The sequence below is a fragment of the Gorilla gorilla genome, chromosome X (genome assembly GCF_029281585.2).
Source record: "Gorilla gorilla gorilla isolate KB3781 chromosome X, NHGRI_mGorGor1-v2.1_pri, whole genome shotgun sequence".
Taxonomy (NCBI): domain Eukaryota; kingdom Metazoa; phylum Chordata; class Mammalia; order Primates; family Hominidae; genus Gorilla; species Gorilla gorilla.
The window spans coordinates 93,229,321-93,250,458 of record NC_073247.2 but is presented as its reverse complement, the minus strand read 5'-3'; the positions used below and the strand labels follow the sequence as shown (position 1 = coordinate 93,250,458).

General features: G+C 37.1%; 1 long non-coding RNA gene across 1 annotated transcript in view; it reads left to right on the top strand.

Annotated features, from left to right (window-relative positions):
* Positions 1 to 1,146: 1,146 nt before the first annotated feature.
* LOC129530149 (uncharacterized) overlaps positions 1,147 to 21,138 on the top strand; it is a 79,131-nt gene continuing 59,139 nt past the window's right edge. The window contains exon 1 of the long non-coding RNA XR_008675694.1: positions 1,147 to 1,228. This is a non-coding gene — a long non-coding RNA (uncharacterized lncRNA). The remainder of the gene's footprint in view (positions 1,229 to 21,138) is intronic.

Here is a 21,138-nt window from a genome sequence, read left to right as displayed (position 1 = left end):
CAATATGTGTAAAAATGAAAGGTTAAAAAATGAATAAAATACCAATCTAGGTATCAGATAAGAAAAACAAGAAAAGAGATAAAGATATCAAGCTTAGTTTTTGTCACCGTGCCTAGATTATAGTTGATGATCAATAATATCTGTTGAATCTGTGAATAAAAAGACAACATAAGGATGAAGTGAAATAATGCTAAAGTTAGAATAGAGTTAAACATATTTTGAGTTAAAGAGAAAGAATACAGTAGATAAAGAGTTAAATAGAATAAATTGAGATTAGAGACATTGATAAAAATATAAGGACTCTGTATTAGAAGCAATGCATCATGGTGGCATTATTACAAATTTCCTGATATGATAGAAAAAGTCATAGGATTCAACATGTACCTTTAGTGGTAAAAAAAAAACCTTTACTTTGCAATTAATTGAATTACATAAAAGTAAGGGAAAAGAAGGTATCACATCAGATCTTCATAAGTGAGTGGTTAGATAAATAATGGTAACCCATTCTTTAAGATAAAGTAAATAGAAGAGTTTATCTTTAACATCTCCTTTTACCCCACCCTCTACATTCGAAACAAGCCACTATAAAAAGGGGCATAGCACTGACATCATCAAATGGTATAAACATCAAGATAAGAGATGTTTCTTACATAAAAGGGAAAGAATAATTATTGAAACATGTGAAGAGAATCCCATCTCCACATCACAGTCCAATTCCATATGAATGGTGAAATTAAAGATAGCATCCACTAGGGAATATTTTTATTTATCCTGTGAAAGAACAATGTTTTTTAAAGCAAAGGAAGAGAAATTATTCTGTGATAAGAATTTAGAATGTAAAGAGATTTGTTCACAAAGGAACAGTAGAATGGTAGGGATGAAGGCCAGTGGTAGTGTTGAAAAGAGCTGAGGTAAGGGTGTGTGCAGTGTCATAGGGAGTTAATAATACAGAGGAAATAGTTTTAGAGAGGCATTATCTTTTAGCTGGCCATTAAGGGTAACAGAAGTTCAATCACAGGTAGAACTTACTGATCTTAAGAAGTCTATTATTGATGAGAGAACTAACAAAGGATTGCAGGTTTAACCTGTTCTGACTTTGATATGTGTTTCTGTTCTTGCCTGTGCCACCCCTTAGGTTGGTGAGAGCTGCCTTTAGGTTACATGGGAGCAGCAAGGAGGATACTTGTATGGATGGGATCTACCACAATTTGAGCAGCCTCTAGTTTTGGTAAGATCTGCCACACTATCTGTAAAATGGACAAAAAAGAGAAAAGGACAATTGAACACAGAGGTGCACAAGAAAGAAGCAATATGAGCTCATACCTAGTTTTCTTTTGCTGTTGGTCAGAGATGATTTCTTTATTGTATTTAAATATACATGACATAAACTTTGCCAATTTAACCATATTTAATTGTACAGTTTTTGGCATTAATTACCTTCACAGCATTTTGCAACCATAACTACTATCTGTTTCCAAAACATTTATTCCACCCAAAACAGAAACTCATAACCATTACGTAGTAACTCCTCACTACCATCATCTACCCCCAGCCCCTGGTGACCTCTAATCTACTGTCTGTCTCTATGAATTTGCCTGTTTTAGATATCTCACCTTCATTTCCTAAAAAAGATATTGGTCATTGGTTAAGAGTGCTGAGTTATCATCTTGAGAGGACTGGCCACTGATGGTATACTGAGACAACATATAAACTAGAGAACAGTAAACAGCTTACAATGGCCAGAATAGTCATAAAAATAAGCTAAGTGACTCAAGTATCATCCAGCAGATATTTCTTGGAACTGAAATATTAGAAAGACAATGTTCTATCTAAAGGTTACAATGACTTTTCAACTCCTGCCAACTGTTGTCATTAATTAATTAGAAACTCAGTGCTGCCAGAATTTTCTTTTTTAGGAAAACTAGAACATTCGGACTGTTAGGCAAAAAATCCAAAATTTGAAAGTCTGTAGGTCAAATCTGGCCCTCATGTCATCAGCTTATGGACTTTATTATTAAAAAGTCTTATTTCTTTGCAAAAAATGCTATTATATTTTAAATGGCATGTGTTTGTAATGGAACAAAGATATAAGCTTTGTGACATTTTTGAGCAACTTTGAGAGGCCCAGGTATATATGCACAAAATGAGTATTTCCCAAAGATGAGGAATGGCAAAGCAGAACTAGCAGAAGGTCAGGAATCCAAGGAATTCTAGAATGGTAAGTTATTTCTTTGTGCCTTTATATTATTTAATTCATTTTTTCCTTTTGATAAAACTGTATATATTTATCATGTACAACATGATGTTTTGAAGTTTACATATGTTGACTAATGGTTAAATCTAGCTACTAATGTATTACCTCACATTGCTCTCATTTTTGTGATGAGAACACTTAACATGTACTCCCTTAGCGTTTGTCAAGAATACAGTATATTATGGTTAAATATAGTCGCCTCGTTGTACAATAGATCTCTTGAATATGTTCTTCCTATCTTCCGACCAACATCTCCCCTACCTCCCCTTCCTCCTAACCACCCTAGCCTCTGTAACCAGCATTCTACCGTACTTCCCTGAGATTAACTTTTTAAGATTACATATATGAGATCATCTGGTATTTATCTTTCTGTGTCTTTTAAAAGTAGTGCCTTGCAATTGATAAGCATTCAATAATTACTTGTTCAATGGTTAAAAAAAGGAAAGAAATAAACATCAGTTGATATGAACTGATTGGACCATTCAAATTAATAATGCCTTCATTAAAGTTATAAAAAGGCATTTCACTTTCTAAACATTTGGAAGAGGCAGCTTTTTAGCTTTTCTGGATTTTCCTAAACTAAGAAAATTGGTGATAATTCATAGGGTCCCATTTTGTGAGAAAGTTTTAAGGATTTTCTGTTTTAGATGTCAGAATAATAAAAAAAAGTTTAAAAACAGTAACTATGAAGATCCTTCTAGTGAGACTGACAATAAGTGTGTTTTACTTTTTGAAACACTCAATATTTACTTTAAACATTTTATATCAAACTATATTGATCTATCCCACAAAATATCCCCTGGAAAACATACATGGTGTTAATTTAAAACAGGAGATACAGGCCTAGAAAACCGAAAGTTCAAGTCCCTTTTTCTGTTCCAAGCAATACATAATAAATTTTTATTCAGTATTTATTTACTTGAGTACTATTGAAAATTGTATCAATTCTCACAACCTTGGTTTCAATTTTTTTTTTTTTTTTTTTGTCCTCTGTGATATAAATTCTGATGGTTCCCTCTTGTGGTGAAAATCAGAAAATCAGAAGAGGTTCTAAGTATTTCATTTTATTTTCTTGTTTATAAAAAGATCTAAAATAAAGCCCACTGTGAAAAAAATCAAAATGTATAAACTTAGTTATTTATGAAATGTTTGGATTTATTTTCCCTGTCCTCAAGAACTTAATAGCTAATAGGGAATAAAGGCACAGGAGCAGATATTTCAAGATAGTGTTATTGATACAAAAAGGAATGATTTTCGTAACAAGCAGTAGTGGCACAAAGTAAGTGTCTGATTCCTTTTACCTCTTGGGAATGTTAGGTAGGAAATAGTACTGTTTGTTTGATTCTTCAGGGCTTTGGTTAGAATGCTAAGCTACAATTATGTGAGAAGAAAGCCAAGTGTCATAATTACCCTGGAGGCAGAATGGCGAGGGCTCAACACTGAGATCAGGAAAAAAGGGAACTAAGGGAAATATTAAGAGTCAAACTTAGAGCTAAACAGAGATTAATTATCCAGGGATGATATTAGAGATGAGCAATAGGTAGACTTTGGCCAAAAACAAAACAAAACAAAAAGGTGTAGAAAATTTCACAGGTGATTTCTTTCTTGTAGTAAAATATATATTACATAAACTTTGCCACTTTGATTACATTTTTTCCTTTGCACATCTTAAAATTTTTAAAAAAATTTTTTAAATTTATTTAAAATTATTTAAAATTTATTTAAAATAATTTATTTAAAATTTATTTAAATATTTTTAGGGGTACAAGTGATTTTTCATTACATGGGTGGATTGTTTAGTGGTGAAGTCTGGGCTTTTGGTGTACCCATCACCAGAATAGTGTATATTGTAACCAACAGGTAATTTTTCATCCCTCACCCCCCTCCCAAACTCCCCACTTCTCAGTCTCCAGTGTCCATTGTACCACTCTGTATACCTTCATGTACCCATAGCTTAGCTCCCATTTTTAAGTGAGAACGTGTGGTATTCGGTTTTCTATTCCTGAGTTACTTCATTTAGGTTAATGGCCTCGAGTTCCATCTACGTTGCTGCAAAACATATTATTTCTTCATTCTGTTTTATGACTAAGTAATATTTCATCATATATATGTATATATATGTGTGCATATGTATATATGTGTATATATGTATATATATGTGTGTGTGCATGTGTATGTGTGTGTATATATATCGCACACTTTATCCACTCATAGGTTATTGGGCATTTAAGTTTGTTCCAACTCTTTGCATCTGTAAATGGTGCTGCAATAAACATACATATGCAGGTGTCTTTTGTATATAACGACTTATTTTCCTTTGGGTAGACACCGAGCAGTGGGATTGCTGGGTTGAGTGGTAGATCTACTTTTAGTTCTTTGAGAAATCTCCATGCTGTTTTCCATAGAGGTTGTACTGATTTACACTCCACTAACAGTGTATAAGCGTTTCCCTTTTAGCAAATCCACACCAAGATCTATTGTTGACTTTTTAATAATAGTCACTCTGGCTGGGGTAAGGTCTTATCTCACTGTGGTTTAATTTGCATTTCCCTTATCATTAGTGATGTTGAACATTTTTTCATATGTTTGTTCATCATTGGTATATCTTCTTTTGAGAAATTTCTATTCATGACATTTGCCTATTATTTAATAACATTATTCATTTATTTCTTGCTGATTTGAGTTCCTTATAGATTTTAGATATTAGTTATTTGTTGGATATATGGACTGCAAATATTTCCTCCCATTTTGTAGGTTGTCTATTTATTTTCTTGTTATTTCTTTTGCTGTGCAGAAGCTTTTTAGTTTAGTTAATTCCCGCTTCTTTATTCTTTATTTTTATTGCATTTGCTTTTGGGGTCTTAGTCATAAATTATTTGCCTAATCCAATATCCAGAAAAGCTTTTCCTGTTACCTTCTCAGTTTGTTATAGCTTCAGGTCTTAGATTTAAGTTTTTAATCCATCTTGAGTTAGTTTTTGTATATGGTAAGAGATAGGGAACCAGTTACATTCTTCTGCCACTGACTATTCAATTTTCTGAGCACCATTTATTGAATAGTTATTTTCCCAGTGTACATTTCTGTCTGTTTTGTCAAAGATCAGTTGCTATACATGTTGGGCTTTATTTCTAGGTTCTCTATTCGTTTCCATGGGTCTATGTATCTACTTTTATACTAGTACCATGCATATTTGGTTACTATAAACATAATATAATTTTGATTTGGGTCATGGAATACCTCCAGCTTTGTTTTTTTTACTTAGAATTGCTTTAGCTACTTGGGCTCTTTTGTAGTTCCATACGAATCTTAGAACTTATTTTTTCCTAATTCTCTGAAAAATGACATTGAAGTTTCAATAGAAATCTCATAAAATGTGTGTATTTCTTTGAGCGGTATGGTCATTTTAACAATGTTGATTATCCCAATCCATGAATATGGAATGTTTTTTCATTTGTTTGTAACATCTTTGATTTCTTTCAGCAGTGTTTTTGTACTTCTCCTTGTAGAGAGCTTTCACTTCCTTGGTTACGTATACTAGGTTTTTTTTTTTTTTTTCGCAGCTAGTGTAAATGGAATTGAGTTCTTGAATTGATTTTCATCTTAGTCATTATTGGTCTATAGCAGTGCTACAGATTTGTATACATATATTTTTAACCTGAGACCTTAGTGAATTCATTTATCACATCTAAGAGTTTTTTGGAGGAGTCTTTAGGGTTTTCCAGGTATAAGATCATATCATCAACAAGCAGAGATAGGTTAGCTTTCTCTTTTCCAATTTGGATGCCCTTTATTTTTTTCTCTTGTTTGATTGCTCTGCCTAGGACTTCTATTACTATGCTAAACAGAAGTGGTGAAAGTGAGCATCTTTGCCTTATTCCAGATCATAGGAAGAATACTTTCAACTTTTCCCCATTCAGTATGATGTTGGCTGATGGTTTGTCATATATGGCTTTTATTAATTTGAGATATGTTCCTTCTATGCCTAGTCTGTTGAAGGTTTTTATCATGAAGGAACTTTGGATTTTGTCAAATGCTTTTTCTGCATCTATTAAATTGATCATATAGCTTTTGTGTGTAAGTTCTTTAAATGTGTGGTAGAATTCAATTATGCATGTGTCTGGTACTGGGCTTTTATTTGTTGGGAGATTTTTTATTACAGAGTTAATCGCTATGCTTTCTGTTGTTAGTCTTTTCAGGATTTCTGTCTATTCCTGATTCAAGCTTGTGAGGATGTTTATTTCAAGGAATGTATTCATTCCCTCTAGATTTTATAGTTTCTTTATATAGAAGTGTTCATAGTAGTTTCAGATGATCTTTCATATTTCTGCGATATCCATTGTAATGTTTCCATTTGCATTTCTCATTGATCTTATTTGAATCTTCTCTCCTCTTGCTTAATCTACATAGTAATCTGGTAATTTTACCTTTTCAAAAAAACAACTTTTTATTTCATTGATCCTTTGTAATTTTCTCTTCAATTTCATTTATTTCTGTTCTGATCTTTGCTATTTCTTTTCTGCTAGCTTTGGGTTTGGTTTGTCGTAGTTTCTCTAGTTCCTTGTGGTGCAACATTACCTTGTCAATTTGTGATCTTTCTGTTTCTTTGATGTAGGAATTTAGCAGTATAAATGTTCCTCTTAGCACTGTTATTGCTCTATCCCAGGGATTTTTATAACCTGTGTTACTGTTATCATAAATTATGGAAATTGTGTAAATTTCCATCTTGATTTTATTATTGACCAAAAGAGTATTCAGGAGCAGATTAATTTCCATGTATTTGCGTAGTTTTGACAGTTCCTTCTGGAATTGATTTCTAGTTTTATTTCACTGTGGTCTGATAAGATACTTTACATAATTTTGATTTTCTTAAAATGTATTGAGACTTGTTTTGTGGCCTATCATATGGCCTATCTTGGAGAATATTCCATGTGCTGATAAGAAAAATGTATCTTTTTCAGGTTTTGGGTAGAATATTATGTAAATTCCTGATAGGTCCATTTGTTCTAGAGTCCAGTTTAAGTCCAGTATTTATTTGTTAACTTTCTGCCTCAATGATCTCTCTAGTGCAGTTAATGGAATGCTGAACTCCTTCATTATTATTGTATTGCTGCCTATATCTTTTTTAAGGTCTAATGGTATTTGTTTTATGAATCTGTGAGCTCTGGTATTAGGTGCATATATATTTAGGATTGTTATATCTTCTTCTGAAATAGATCCCTTTATCATCATATAATGACATTATTTGACTTTATATTATTTTATAATTGCCTTCTTTGTCTTCTTTGTCTGCTGTTGATTTAAAGTTTGTTTTGCCTGATACGAGAACAGCTACTCCTACTCACTTTTATTTTCCATTTGCACAGAATTTTTTTTCCCCACTTCTTTACCTTTAATCTAAAAGAAACTTTACGTGTTAGGTGGGTTGCTTGATGGCAACAGATGTTTGGTTTGTGTGTGTGTGTGAGTGTGTTTAATCCATTCTGCCAATCTATATCTTCTAAGTGGGGCACTTAAATCATTTATATTCAAAGAAAATATTGAGAGGTGAGGTACTGTTCCAGTCATCATGTTAATTGTTACCTAGTTGCTTTATTTTCTTCATTGTGCTGCTGTTACATAAGCCCTGAGAGTTTCATACTTGCAGGCATTTTTATTTTTGGTTGATTTATTCCTTTTACTCTTTACTTTCAGTTGACATGTAATAATTGTACATATTTATGGCATACAGAGTAGTATTTTATTCATGCATTTTGATACATGAATACAATGTATAATGATCATATCAGGGTAATTAGCACATCCATCACCTCTAACATTTATTATTTCTTTGTAATGGGAAATCTCCGAATCCTCTCTTAGCTTTTTGAAAATATGGAGTAATTTATAACTAACCACATTTGTCCTACAGTTTGGCAGAATATCAGAGTGCATTTCTCCCATCTAGCTGTAATTTTGTATTCAATAACCAACATCTCCCCAAGCTCCCTTCTTCCTTACTCTTCCCAGCCTCTATACCCACAGTTCTATTCTCTACTTCTGTGAACTCAAAAATAATGTTTTCAGTTCCCATGTGAGTGAGAACATGTGGTATTTATCTTTCTGTAACTGACTTATTTTGCTTAACATAATGTCCTTCAGGCTGAGACTCAGGCCTTGATCCAGAGAAATGATGAATCTGCAGGTATCATGGAAATGGCTAGATGAAGTGATTAATTTGTACTTAATTCATAAAAGAACAGCTTTGTTTTCAAATTTGAAATTCATTTATTTATATACACGTGTGTATCAACCTTTGAGGTTGATGTTTAGAACACCTTTGAGCATTTCTTACAGGGCTGGCCTAGCAGTGACATATTGCTTAAGCATTTGCTTTACTGGGAAATATTTTATTTCTCTTTCATTTACAAAACTTAATACGGCTGAATATGGAATTATTGGCTGACAGTTATTCTATTGGAGGAGACTAAATATAGGATCCCAAGCCCTTCTGGCTTGTAAGATTTCTGCCGAGAAGTCTGATGTTAGTCTGATAGGTTTTCTTTTGTAAATTATTTGATTATTCTGTCTCATTGCTGTTAGAATTATTTCCTTCATGTTGTCTTTAGATAATCTGATGACAATATGCCTTGATGATGTTCTTTTTGCTATGAATCTCCCAGGAGTTATTTCAGCTTCTTGTATTTGCATATCAAGTCTCTAGCAAGGCCATGAACATTTTCCTTAATTATTCATTCAAATATGTTTTCCAAGCTTTTTTCCCCCTCCGAAGCACCTATGATTCTTAGGTTTGGATGTTTTACATAACCCCATATTTCTTGGAGACTATTCACTTCTTTTCATTCTTTTTTCTTTATTTTTGTCTGATTCAAAAGCCTTGTCTTCATGCTCTGAAATTCTTTCTTCTACTTGGTCTAGTGTATTGTTAAAACTTTCCATTACATTTTGTAGTTCTATAACCGAGTCTTTCATTTCCAGAGTTCTGTTTGTTTTTCTTAAAATGTCTAACTCAAGAACATTTTTCATTCATATTACAAATTACTTTTTTATTTTTTATGCAGAAATCTACATTTGTATGTGAAATCTTTATATATTTAAATCTTTTTTATTTAACTTTTAAGTTCAGGGGTACATGTGCAAGTTTGTTTATATGTAAACTTATGTCATGGAGGTTTGTTGTTCAGATTATTTCATCACCCAGCTATTAAGCCTAGTACTCAGTTCTTTATATGACCCTCTCCGTCCTCTAACCCTCCAACAGGCCTCGGTGTCAGCTATTTCCCTCTATGTGTCCATGTATTCTCATTATTTAGCTCCTACTTATAAGTGAGCACATGTGGTATTTGGTTTTCTAGTCCTGCATTAGTTTGCTAAGAATAATGACCTCCAGCTCCATCCATGTTTCTGCAAATAATATAATCTCTTCTTATGACTGTATAGTATTCCATTGTGTATGTACCACATTTTCTTTATCTACTCTACCTTTGATGGACATTGAGACTGATTTCATGTCTTTGTTATTTTGAATAGTTCTGCAATGAAAATATGCATGCATGTGTCTTCATGATAGAACAATTTATATTCCCTTGGGTATATACCCAGTAATGGGACTGCTGGGTTGAATGGTATTTCTGTTTTTAGGTCTTTGAGGAATTCCCACACTCTTTTCCACAATTATTAAACTAATTTACATTCCCACCAACAGTGTATAAGTATTTCTTTTATTTCACAACCTTGTCAGCATGTTATTTTTTGACTTTTTAATAATAGCCATTCTAACTGGTGAGAGAAGGTATCTCATTGCACTTTTGATTTGCGTTTCTCCAATGATCAGAGATGTTGAGCTTTGTTTTTGTATGCATGTTGGCCACATGTGTGTCTTGTTTAAAAAATTGTCTGTTCATGTCCTTTGCCCATTTTAATAGGGTTGTTTCTTTTTTATTGTAGTAAATCTGCTTACGTTCCTTATAGATGCTGGATAATAGACCTTTGTCAGATGCATAATTGGCAAATATTTTCTCATATTACGTAGGTTGTCTGTTTATTCTATTGATTGTTTCTCTTGCTGTCCAGGAGCTCTTTAATTTAATTAGATCCCATTTGTCAATTTTTGTTATTGTTGCAATTGCTTTTGTTGTCTTTGTCATAAAATCTTTGCTCTTTCTTATGTTCAGAATGGTATTGTCTAGGTTTTTATAGTGTTAAGTTTTACATTTAAGTATTTACTCCATCTTAAGTTAATTTTTGTATATGGTGTGAGGAAGTGGCACCATTTCAATCTTCTGTATATGGCTAGCCAGTTATCCCAGCACCATTTATAGTTTAGGGAGTCCTTTCCCCATTGCTGGTTTCTGTCAGCTTTGTGAAAGAGCAGATAGTTGTAGGTTTACAGCCTTGTTTTTCGGCTCTCTATTATTTTCCACTGGTCTGTGTGCCTTTTTTTTTTTTTTTTTCCAATACCATGCTGCTTGGGTTACCATAGGACAGCATGAAGCGGAGTAGCATAATAGTAGCATAATATCTTCAACTTTGCTCTTTTTGCTTAAAATTTTCATCACTATTCAGACTCTTTTTTTGGTCCTGTGTGAATGTTAATATAGCTCTTTTTTTTTTCTAGTTCTGTGAGGAATGTCATTAGTAGTTTAATAGCAATTGCATTGAATGTGGAAGTTGCTTTGGGCACTATGGTAATTTTTTTTTTTTCAGACAGAGTCTCCCTCTGTCGCCCAGGCTGGAGGGCAGTGGTACAATCTCGGCTCACTGCAACCTCCGTCTCCCAGGTTCAAGTGATTTTTTTGCCTCAGCCTCCCCAGTACCTGGGACTAGAGACACATGCCATCATGCGAAGCTAATTTTTTTTTTGTTGTTTTGTATTTTTAGTAGAGATGGGGTTTCACCATATTGGTCAGGCTGGTCTCAAACTCCTGATCTCATGATCCGCCCACCTTGGCCTCCCAAAGTTCTGGGATTACAGGCATGAGCCACCATTCCCAGGCACTACGGCCATTTTAATAGTACTGATTCTTCCTATCCATAAGCATGCAATATTTTTCCATTTTTTGTCATCTCTGATTTCTTTGAGCAGTGTTTGTTTGTTTGCTTGTTTGTTTGAGATGCAGTCTCACCTTGTTGCCCAGGCTGGAGTGCAGTGGCGTGATCTCAGCTCACTACAACCTCCACCTCCTGCAATCAAGCAATTCTTCTGCCTCAGTCTCTTGAGTAGCTGGGACTACAAGCGTGCAACACCATGCCCAGCTAATTTTTGTATTTTTAGTAGAGATGGGGTTTCATCATGTTGGCCAGGCTGGTCACGACCTCCTGACCTCAAGTGCTTTGCCCACCTTAGCCTCACAAAGTGCTGGGATTACAGGCATAAGCCACTGTGCCCGGTCCTGATCAGTGCTTTGTAGTTCTCTTTGTAGAGATCCTTCACCTCCATCGTTAGCTATACTCCTAGGTATTTTATTATTTTTGTGGCAATTGTGAATGGAATTGCTTCCCTGATTTGGCTCTTGGCTTGACTGTTGTTAGTGTATAGAAATGCTAGTGACTTTTGCACGTTAATTTTGTATCCTGAGACTTTGCTGAAGTTGTTTATCAGCTTAAGGAGCTTTTGGGCTGAGATTATGGGGTTTTGTAGATATTGGATTATGTCATCTGAAAACAAGAATAGTTTGACTTCCTCTCATCCTATTTGAATGTCCTTTATTTCTTTCTCTTGCCTAATTTTCCTGGCCAGGACATCCAGTACAATGTTTAATAAGAGTGGTGAGGGAGGGCATCCTTGTCTTATGCCAGTTTTCAAGGGGAATGCTTCTGGCTTTTGCTCATTCAGTATGACGTTGGTTGTGGGTTTATCATAGATGGCTCTTATTATTTTGAGGTGTGTTTCTTTAGTACCTAGTTTATTGAGAATTCTGAACCTGAAGAGCTCTTGAATTTTATTGAAAGCCCTTTCTGTGTCAATTGAGATAATCATGTACTTTTGTATTTAGTTCTGTTTATGTGATGACTTACATTTATTGATTTGAATATGTTGAACCAACCTCTCATCTCAGGAACAAAGACTACCTGATTGTGTTGGACTAACTTTTTGATGTGCTGCCGGTTTCAGTTTGCCACTATTTTCTTGAGGATTTTTGCGTCAATAGTCATCAAAAATATTGGCCTGAAGTTTTTTTTTTTTAATTTGTTGTGTCTCTGCCAGGTTTTGGTATCAGAATTATGCTGGCCTCATAGAAGGAGTTAGGGAGGAGTCCTTCCTTTTCAATTTTTTGGAATTGTTTCAGTAGAAAATGGTGCCAGATTTTCTTTGTACATTTGGTAGAATTTGGCTGTGGATGTTGATTTGTAATTCATCTTGTCATGGGCTTTTTTTTTGTTTGGTTGGGTTTTGGTTGGTATAGTATTACTGATTCAATTTTGGAGCTCATTACTGGTCTTTTCCACAATTCAATTTCTTCCTATCTCAATCATGGGAGGTTGTATTTGTCCAGGAATTCATCCATTTCTTTTAGATTTTCTATTTTTATGTGCATAGAGCTGTTCATAATATTCTCTAATGGTTATTGGTATTTCTGTGAAGTCAGTGGTAACATCCCCTTTGTAATTTCTAATTATGTTTATTTGGTCTCTCTTTTCTTCTTTGTTGGTCTAGCTAGTGGTCTATCTATTTTATTAATATTGTCAAAAAAAATTCTTGTATTTCTTGATCTTTTGAATGGTTTTTCTTGTCTCAATTTCTTTCAGTTCAGCTCTAATTTTGGTTATATGAATTATTTTTAACTTTTTTATGTTGGTTTTCAGTTTTCTCTTGGATCCCATTGAATAGCTTTATGATTCACATTTTGAATTATTTGTCTGGTATTTCAATTATTTCATTTTAGTTTGAATCTATTGGTAGAGAGTTAGTGTGATCTTTTCAGGGTGTTATAAAATTCTTGTTTTTTTTCATATTGCCAGAATTATTTTTTCTCATTCCTTCTCATCTGGGTAGATTATTTATTCTTATTATTATTGAATTTATTTTTTATTTCACTAGATCTTTCCTTTTTGAGAATGTGACTTCAATATGTTTAGTTCACGGTCACCTATCTTTGGTTCTGTTTGCCTTCAGTAGAAAAGACTGTGTGAATCCTTAATTACAGAGAACCTTTGTGTGATGACATTCTCAGATGATGATAGTAGTAGTTATGTACTTGTTGTGAGCAGGTTCACTCTCTCCTGTGAGGCCAGAATTGCAGAGGTGTCATGAAGCTTACAATGTTTCCCAATGGTGCGCACTTTCTTTTCCCAGTGCTTTTTTGCACTAGGTTGAACAGTTTAGTCTTCCGCCCATTAGGAGGTATCTATGGATGAAAACCAGCTGCAGCTGAAGCACGTGGGTACATGCAATAACACAATGGTGGACAAAAGTCCCATTTTTGACAGAAGTGGCTGTGGGGGCTTCCAGTGGAATACACTGTGGTCTTCGCAGGGTGGAGTGAGGGAGCCACCTCAGCTCTGCTACCAGGCAAGCAGGAAAGCAATCTGCCTCCCTATCATGTTTCTATCCCAGTGATCTGGATATTCCAATCAGACAGGCACCTTTGTCCATCTGCAGAAATGCTAACATTCTGTGTAAAGAGGCAGTAAGACTCTCTACCCTTCATGCAAGCCTGAGCCCAGAGGGCACTTCTCCCATGAAGACGCAGTTACCTCAAAGTGCCCCCAGAAAGGCAGCCAACAGGTGCAACCATGCTGATCTCCCATGGGGAAGCCCCAGCTGTGACTGCAGTGGTAAGTGAGAGGGAGGAGAAGTCTCCTGCTCCAAGTCCCTTCCTGAGCACTGGAGCTGCTTGACTACTGGGGCAGAACTGATGCTTTTACCCACTGAGCTCAACACTGTGGCTGTGCCTCTGCTGAAAAAACTTCCCACAAGCAGGAAGTTCTGGAACACAGAAAAGCCTGCACTCTTGTTTCTTTTGTTCCATGGGGTGCTTCCTTGTTGTGGTATACTCCCTCTTCCCCTAGGAGTACCAATCTCCCAAGGGCCAGACTACTGTGAATTCTGCTGCTCCTCTGGGTCTAGCTGCCCTCTGGGGATGCTGCAATCTAAGCTGGTGCTGGTGAATGTCTGCAAGGGATCCAGTAATGAGAAGACACAAGGGGTGGAGGTCTCTGAGCAGAACAAAGTCCCATGATGCATGCACACCCAGTACAGTGCCCACTAATACAGCTTGGGTCCAGGAGGAAAGGGAAAGAAACTTGCACGTGCAAGGTAACCCCCTCGAGAAGTCCCCAAATCACAGCCTACTCCTGTACTTGGCCTTGTGGGGGCAAAGAAGCTCTTTTTGAGTTTGGATACCAGCAGTCAAGGGCTAGAGAGGCTGAAATCTTTCCCACTTACCTTTTCCACAGAATACGAAGTCTCTCAGGGTTTGATCTTTGCCAGCTTCTTCTTACTTTCTTTTTGTGTGTATCATAGATCCTTCCAATTAACTTTCTTATAGGTTCCAGCACTCTCCCCTTAGCACTCTGCTTGGGCTATGATTATTCACTTCTAGTATAGATTCTTCCTTCTGAGGATAATTAGTCACCAATGTCTCTAGTTAGTCACCTGGATAAGCTATCCAATGCCTCAGGCTATGGACAGGTCTGGGGGACTTGTAGTGGCTTGAGCTCTGTTCTTAGCTCCAGAAGAGGATAATATAGTGTGGAGCTACACTGGGATGACCTGTCCTCTGGTCTCCCAGTAGCAGGTGCATACATCTCCTCAGATGAGTGGTGCAGGAGAGTGGCATAAACTCTATAAGATGCCATTAGTTGTAAATACCCTTAATGCGGTGGCTTTCTCAATTACTAGCTGTAGTAGTAATGTACTAGATGCATAAATAGGCTTAAGGCCCTGAGTAGCCAGGATGGTGTGGGCAATGGTGTTAGCTGAGGTTGCACAAAATATTTTTCATTCCTGAGTGCTGTGTTACTGTGTCAGCAGATGTTGTACTGGGCTGTGTGAGGTGACCTCTGGCCAAGAGATGGTGCTTGCCGAAGAGGGCCAGGCAGTGGCGGCTGTGGAATTTATGCTTGGCTTATGCTACCCAGGCCAAGTACTCAGATCTTCCAGGTGATGGGTGGGGCCGTGAGCCTCCCAATAGTCCTTTTTATTGTGTTATGCTACAAAGGCCAGTTGAGGGGCAATGTTAGATGAGTGAGGAAAGTCCACATTCTGGCTACCCACATGTGGACACAAGCCAATGGGGATTGGAAGGCAGTTTCCTGTGTACTGAAGTAGTGTTCCAGGGAGGAGTTAAACTGCCTCTGCTGCGCAAAAGAATTGGCATGAGAGAGGGGTGTAACAAGCAGCAGTGAGGCGTGCCCTGCTCCCCTGTCCTTCATATGGTGGATCTCACGCCCATAGACTTCTCCTGGCAACAGCTAGCTGGGTCTTGGGCAGTTCTGGGCTTACAATGTAAAACTTCCCTAGGCCACAAGCCTTCCCACCTGGGAAAAAGGCCACAGCTTTCAGGCCACGCCCCTCCCATTTACCCACAAAACAGGTGCACCCAGCACGCACACCCATGGAAAGAGCATGCTTCCTGCTCACCTTCAATTCTGTTTAAAGGAATCCATCCCACTCTAGATTAGATTGCACATCTCAGTCGGAAGCTGCTGCTAACCTGTGACCACCACTTGAGTTAGTTGGCAGAATTCTATGAGGTCCCCTATGAGTCAGATCAGGAATATCTTCTCTCTGTCTTTGCTGGGCTATGAGCGTGCACACAAAACACTTCTTGATGCCTCTCCTTCTCATGTAGTCCTCACTACTCACCAAATAACCTTCAACACTGGGTAGAGTTAAGGCACTCACTCCCTCATTGCCTGGATTTCCCAGCTCCCCAGTGAGAATAAGTATCATGCAGATAGTTTCTCCCCCTTTCACGCTCTAGAAACACAGTTTTCTGCCTCTCTCAAGGCAGAGATTGCTGCGCACCTCTCCATGCAATGTGTCTGAAGTTTCTTTCATTTTTTGTGTTAGGCACCTGTGTTTTTTCTCCGATGAAATTTTACAGTGTGAATCTTCACACTCTATTTTACTCTAAGTGGATGAGGCACATTAATACAACCCCCAATAAACCATCTTGAAGATAAAACCATTTTAACCATATTTCAATGTACAGTTCAGTGGCACTAATTACCTTCATAACACTGTGAAACCATCATTACCATCTATTCCAAAACTTTTCACCCCAAACAGCAACTCATAATTGGTAGAATTGGATTTAGAAGGCAGAACGGAGGGTTTAGACCTCCAATTGAGAAGGCATTTAAAGTTTATCCTTGGGGCAAACTCTGCATCAAATGCATAATAATGTTAGATAAAAATAGAAATTATGAGAATAAAAGGCACATTAAGGCCAAAAAAACAAGAAAATATTCTCTATGGATCATCAATAAAGAGAAAGAAACACCAATAAGTAAAGCTAAAGCAATGACCTGCTGCTCTCTGAACTCAAAATCAGGAAGTGGATTTAAAAATTAGTCTCCCACAGGGAAGCTACACTTTACATATATACATATATGTACATACTCATGTGTATATACTATATATATACACACACACATATATATACTATATGTACACATACATACATATATATATACACACATATATATGTGCGTGTGTGTATATATATATAGTTTACCTGCTTGCAGGTTTTCTCTGGCATTTTAAACCCTATTTGTCACCCATGCAGTAAGCCAGAAATGTGAAGGAATTAACTTTTTTCAGGGTATCCCTCAATGAATGTATGACAGAAACTGGTGAATAAATACTTCAGCTCCCTTAATTCTTCAGGGGTTTAAATCTGAGGTCCATATTTTACACTAGGTTTTAGTATTCCTCAGAAGAATTATGTTTTATTAACCTGCAGTGAAGTGATAATTTGCTTAATAATAAACCCTTTTGGCTACTTTCCCTTCTCTACCTCACTTTTTCCTTCCCTTTGCAATATTTTTTAAATATTACTTCCAAAATAAACAATTTAACCTGGAATCTTTGCTTTAAATTTTGATTCTGGAAAAGTACAAACTAAGACATACTGTTATAGACTGAAGATACCAGGGAGCCAAGTAAAGGTAAGTAACTCTATACCTCTCTCTAACTGCTAGAAAGGGAGAGGTATAGAGAAGAAAGAAAGAGAAAAAGTATCTCCAATTCAAAAAGCTAAAAAATAATAATAATAATTGAAGTCTTAAAAGACTTTAAAATATGTGTGTTTAGGAGACTCCTAGAGATAAATGAATAATTAAAATTTATAGTAAGAATAACAAAACAAGGAGGCAGAAACAAAACGAGGAGGATATGAATATTAATCTATTATAAATATTAGAAAGAAAAATTTTAGTAATTATAATACGAGTATCAATGTACAGGTAAACATTTGACTAGACCTTAAAGAGAGAATTATAAAACTGGAAGATAGTATTGAGGAATTCACCCATTATGCAGGACAGAAGAAAATCCTTAAGGAATATAAAAAGGGGATTAAAAAGATGATACACAAATACCTTCCAAGATGGCCGAATAGGAACAGCTCCGGTCTGCAGCTCCCAGCGTGATCGACACAGAAGATGGGTGATTTCTGCATTTCCAACTGAGGTACCTGGTTCATCTCACTGGGACTGGTTGGACAGTGGGTGCAGCCCACGGAAGGCTAGCTGAAGCAGGGCGGGGCATCTTTTCACCCTGGAAGCACAAGGGGCCGAGGCATTTCCCTTTCCTAGCCAAGGGAAGCCTTGGCAGACTACCTGGAAAAATGGGACACTCCCCACCCAAATACTGTGCTTTTCTGAAGGTATTAGCAATCTGAAGACAAGGTGATTCTCTCCCCATGCCTGGATCCGCAGGTCCCACACCCATGGAGCATTGCTCACTGATAGTGCAGCAGTCTGAGATCCATCTGTGAGTCGGCAGCCTGGCTGGGGGAGGGGCATGCGCCATTGCTGAGGCTTGAGTAGGCCAGGAAGCTCAAAATGGGCGAAGCCCACCACAGCGCAACAAGGCCTACTGCCTCTAGCCTCCACCTCTATGGGCAGGGAATAGCTGAACAAAAGGCAGCAGACAACTTCCGCAGACTTAAACGTCCCTGTCTGACAGCTGTGAAGAGAGCAGTGGTTCTCCCAGCACAGCATTTGAGCTCTGAGAAAGGACAGACTGCCCCCTCAAGTGGGTCCCTGGCCCCATGTAGCCTAACTGGGAGACACCTCTGAGTAGGGGCTGACAGACACCTCATATAGGCGGCTGCCCCTCTGGGAAGAAGCTTCCAGAGGAAGGATCAGGGAGCAATATTTGCTGTTCTGCAGCCTCCACTGGTGATACCCAGGCGAACAGGGTCTGGAGTAGAACTCCAGCAAACTCCAACAGACCTGCAGCTGAGGGACCAGTCAGAAGGAAAACTAACAAACAGCAAGGAATAGCATCAACATCAACAAAAAGGTCATCTTCACCAAAACGCCATCTGTAGGTCACCAACATCAAAGACCAAAGGTAGATAAAACCACAAAGAGGGGGAGAAACCAGAGCAGAAAAGCTGAAAATTTTAAAAATCCAAGCATCTCTTCTCCTCCAAAGGATTGCAGCTCCTAGCCAGCAATGGTACAAAGCTGGACGGAGAATGACTTTGATGAGCTGACAGAAGCAGGCTTCGGAAGATAGGTAATAACAAACTTCTCCGAGCTAAAGGAGGATGTTTGAACCCATCGCAAGGAAGCTAAAAACTTTGAAAAAAAGATTAGACAAATGGCTAACTAGAATAAACAGTGTAGAGAAGACCTTAAATGACCTGATGGAGCTGAAAACCATGGCATAAGAACTACGTGACACATGCACAAGCTTCAATAGCTGATTCGATCAAGTGGAAGAAAGGATATCAGTGATTGAAGATCAGATTAATGAAATAAAGTGAGAAAACAAGGTTAGAGAAAAAAGAGTAAAATGAAACGAACATAGCCTCCAAGAAATATGGGACTATGTGAAAAGACCAAATCTACATTTGATTGGTGTACCTGAAAGTGATGGGGAGAATGGAACCAAGTTGGAAAACACTCTTCAGTATATTATGCAGGAGAACTTCCACAACCTCGCAAGGCAGGCCAACATTCAACTTCAGGAAATACAGAGAACAACACAAAGATACTCCTTGAGAAAAGCAACCCCAAGACACATAATTGTCAGATTCACCAAGGTTGAAATGAAGGAAAAAGTGTTAAGGGCAGCCAGAGAGAAAGGTCGAGTTACCCACAAAGGGAAGCCCATCAGACTAACAGTGGATCTCTTGACAGAAACCCTACAAGCCAGAAGAGATTGGCGGCCAATATTCAACATTCTTAAAGAAGAGAATTTTCAACCCAGAATTTCATATCTAGCCAAATTAAGCTTCATAAGAGAAAGAGAAATGAAATACTTTACAGACAAGCAAATGTTGAGAGATTTTGTCACCACCAGGCCTGCCTTAGAAGAGCTCCTGAAGGAAGCACTTAACATGGAAAGGAAAAACTGATACTAGCCACTGCAAAAACATACCAAATTGTAAAGACCATCAATACTATGAAGAAACTGTATCAACTTATGGGCAAAACAACCAGCTAGCATCATAATGACAGGAACAAATTCACACATAACAATATTAACCTTAAATGTAAATGGGCTAAATGGCCCAATTAAAAGACACAGACTGGCAAATTGGATAAAGAGTCAAGACCCCTTTGTGTGCTCTATTCAGGAGACCCTTCTCACGTGCAAAGATGCACCTAGGCTCAAAATAAAGGGATGGAGGAAGATCTACCAAGCAAATGGAAAGCAAAAAAAAAGCAGGGGTTGCAACCCTACTCTATGACAAAACAGACTTTAAACCTATAAAGATCAAAAGAGACAAAGAAGGCCATTACATAATGGTAAACGAATAAATTCAACAAGAAGAGCTAACTGTCCTAAGTATATATGCACCCAATACAGGAAGACCCAGATTCACAAAGCAAGTCCTTAGAGACCTACAAAGAGACGTAGACTCCCACACATTAATGGGAGACTTTAACACCCCACTGTCAATATTAGACAGATCAATGAGACAGAAGTTTAACAAGGATATCCAGGACTTGAACTCAGCTCTGCTTCAAGTGGACCTAATAGAACTCTCCATCCCAAATCAACAGTATATACACTCTTCTCAGCACCACATCGCACTTATTCCAAAATTGAACACATAATTGGAAGTAAAACACTCCTCAGCAAATGTAAAAGAATAGGAATCACAACAAAACTGTCTCTCAAACCACAGTGCAATCAAGTTAGAACTCAAGATTAAGAAACTCACTCAAAATTGCACAACTACACGGATACTGAGTAACTTGCTCCTGAATGACTACTGGGAAAATAACGAAATGAAGGCAGAAATAAAAATGTTCTTTGAAACCAATGAGAACAAAGACACAACGTACCAGAATATCTGGGACACATTTAAAGCAGTGTGTAGGGGGAAGTTTATAGCACTAAATATCCACAAGAGAAAGCAGGAAACATCTAAAATCAACACTCTAATATCACAATTAAAAGAAATAGAGAAGCAAGAGCAAACAAATTCAAAAGCTAGCAGAAGGCTAGAAATAACTAAGATCACGGCAGAACTGAAAAACATAGAGACACAAAAAACCCTTCAAAACATCAATGAATCCAGGAGCTGGTTTTTTGAAAAGATCAACAAAATTGGTAGACCGCTAACAAAGCTAATAACGAAGAAAAGACAGAAGAATCAAATAGATGCAATAAAAAATGATAAAGGGGATATCATCACTGATCCCACAGAAACACAAACTATCATCAGAAAATACTATAAACACCTCTACACAAA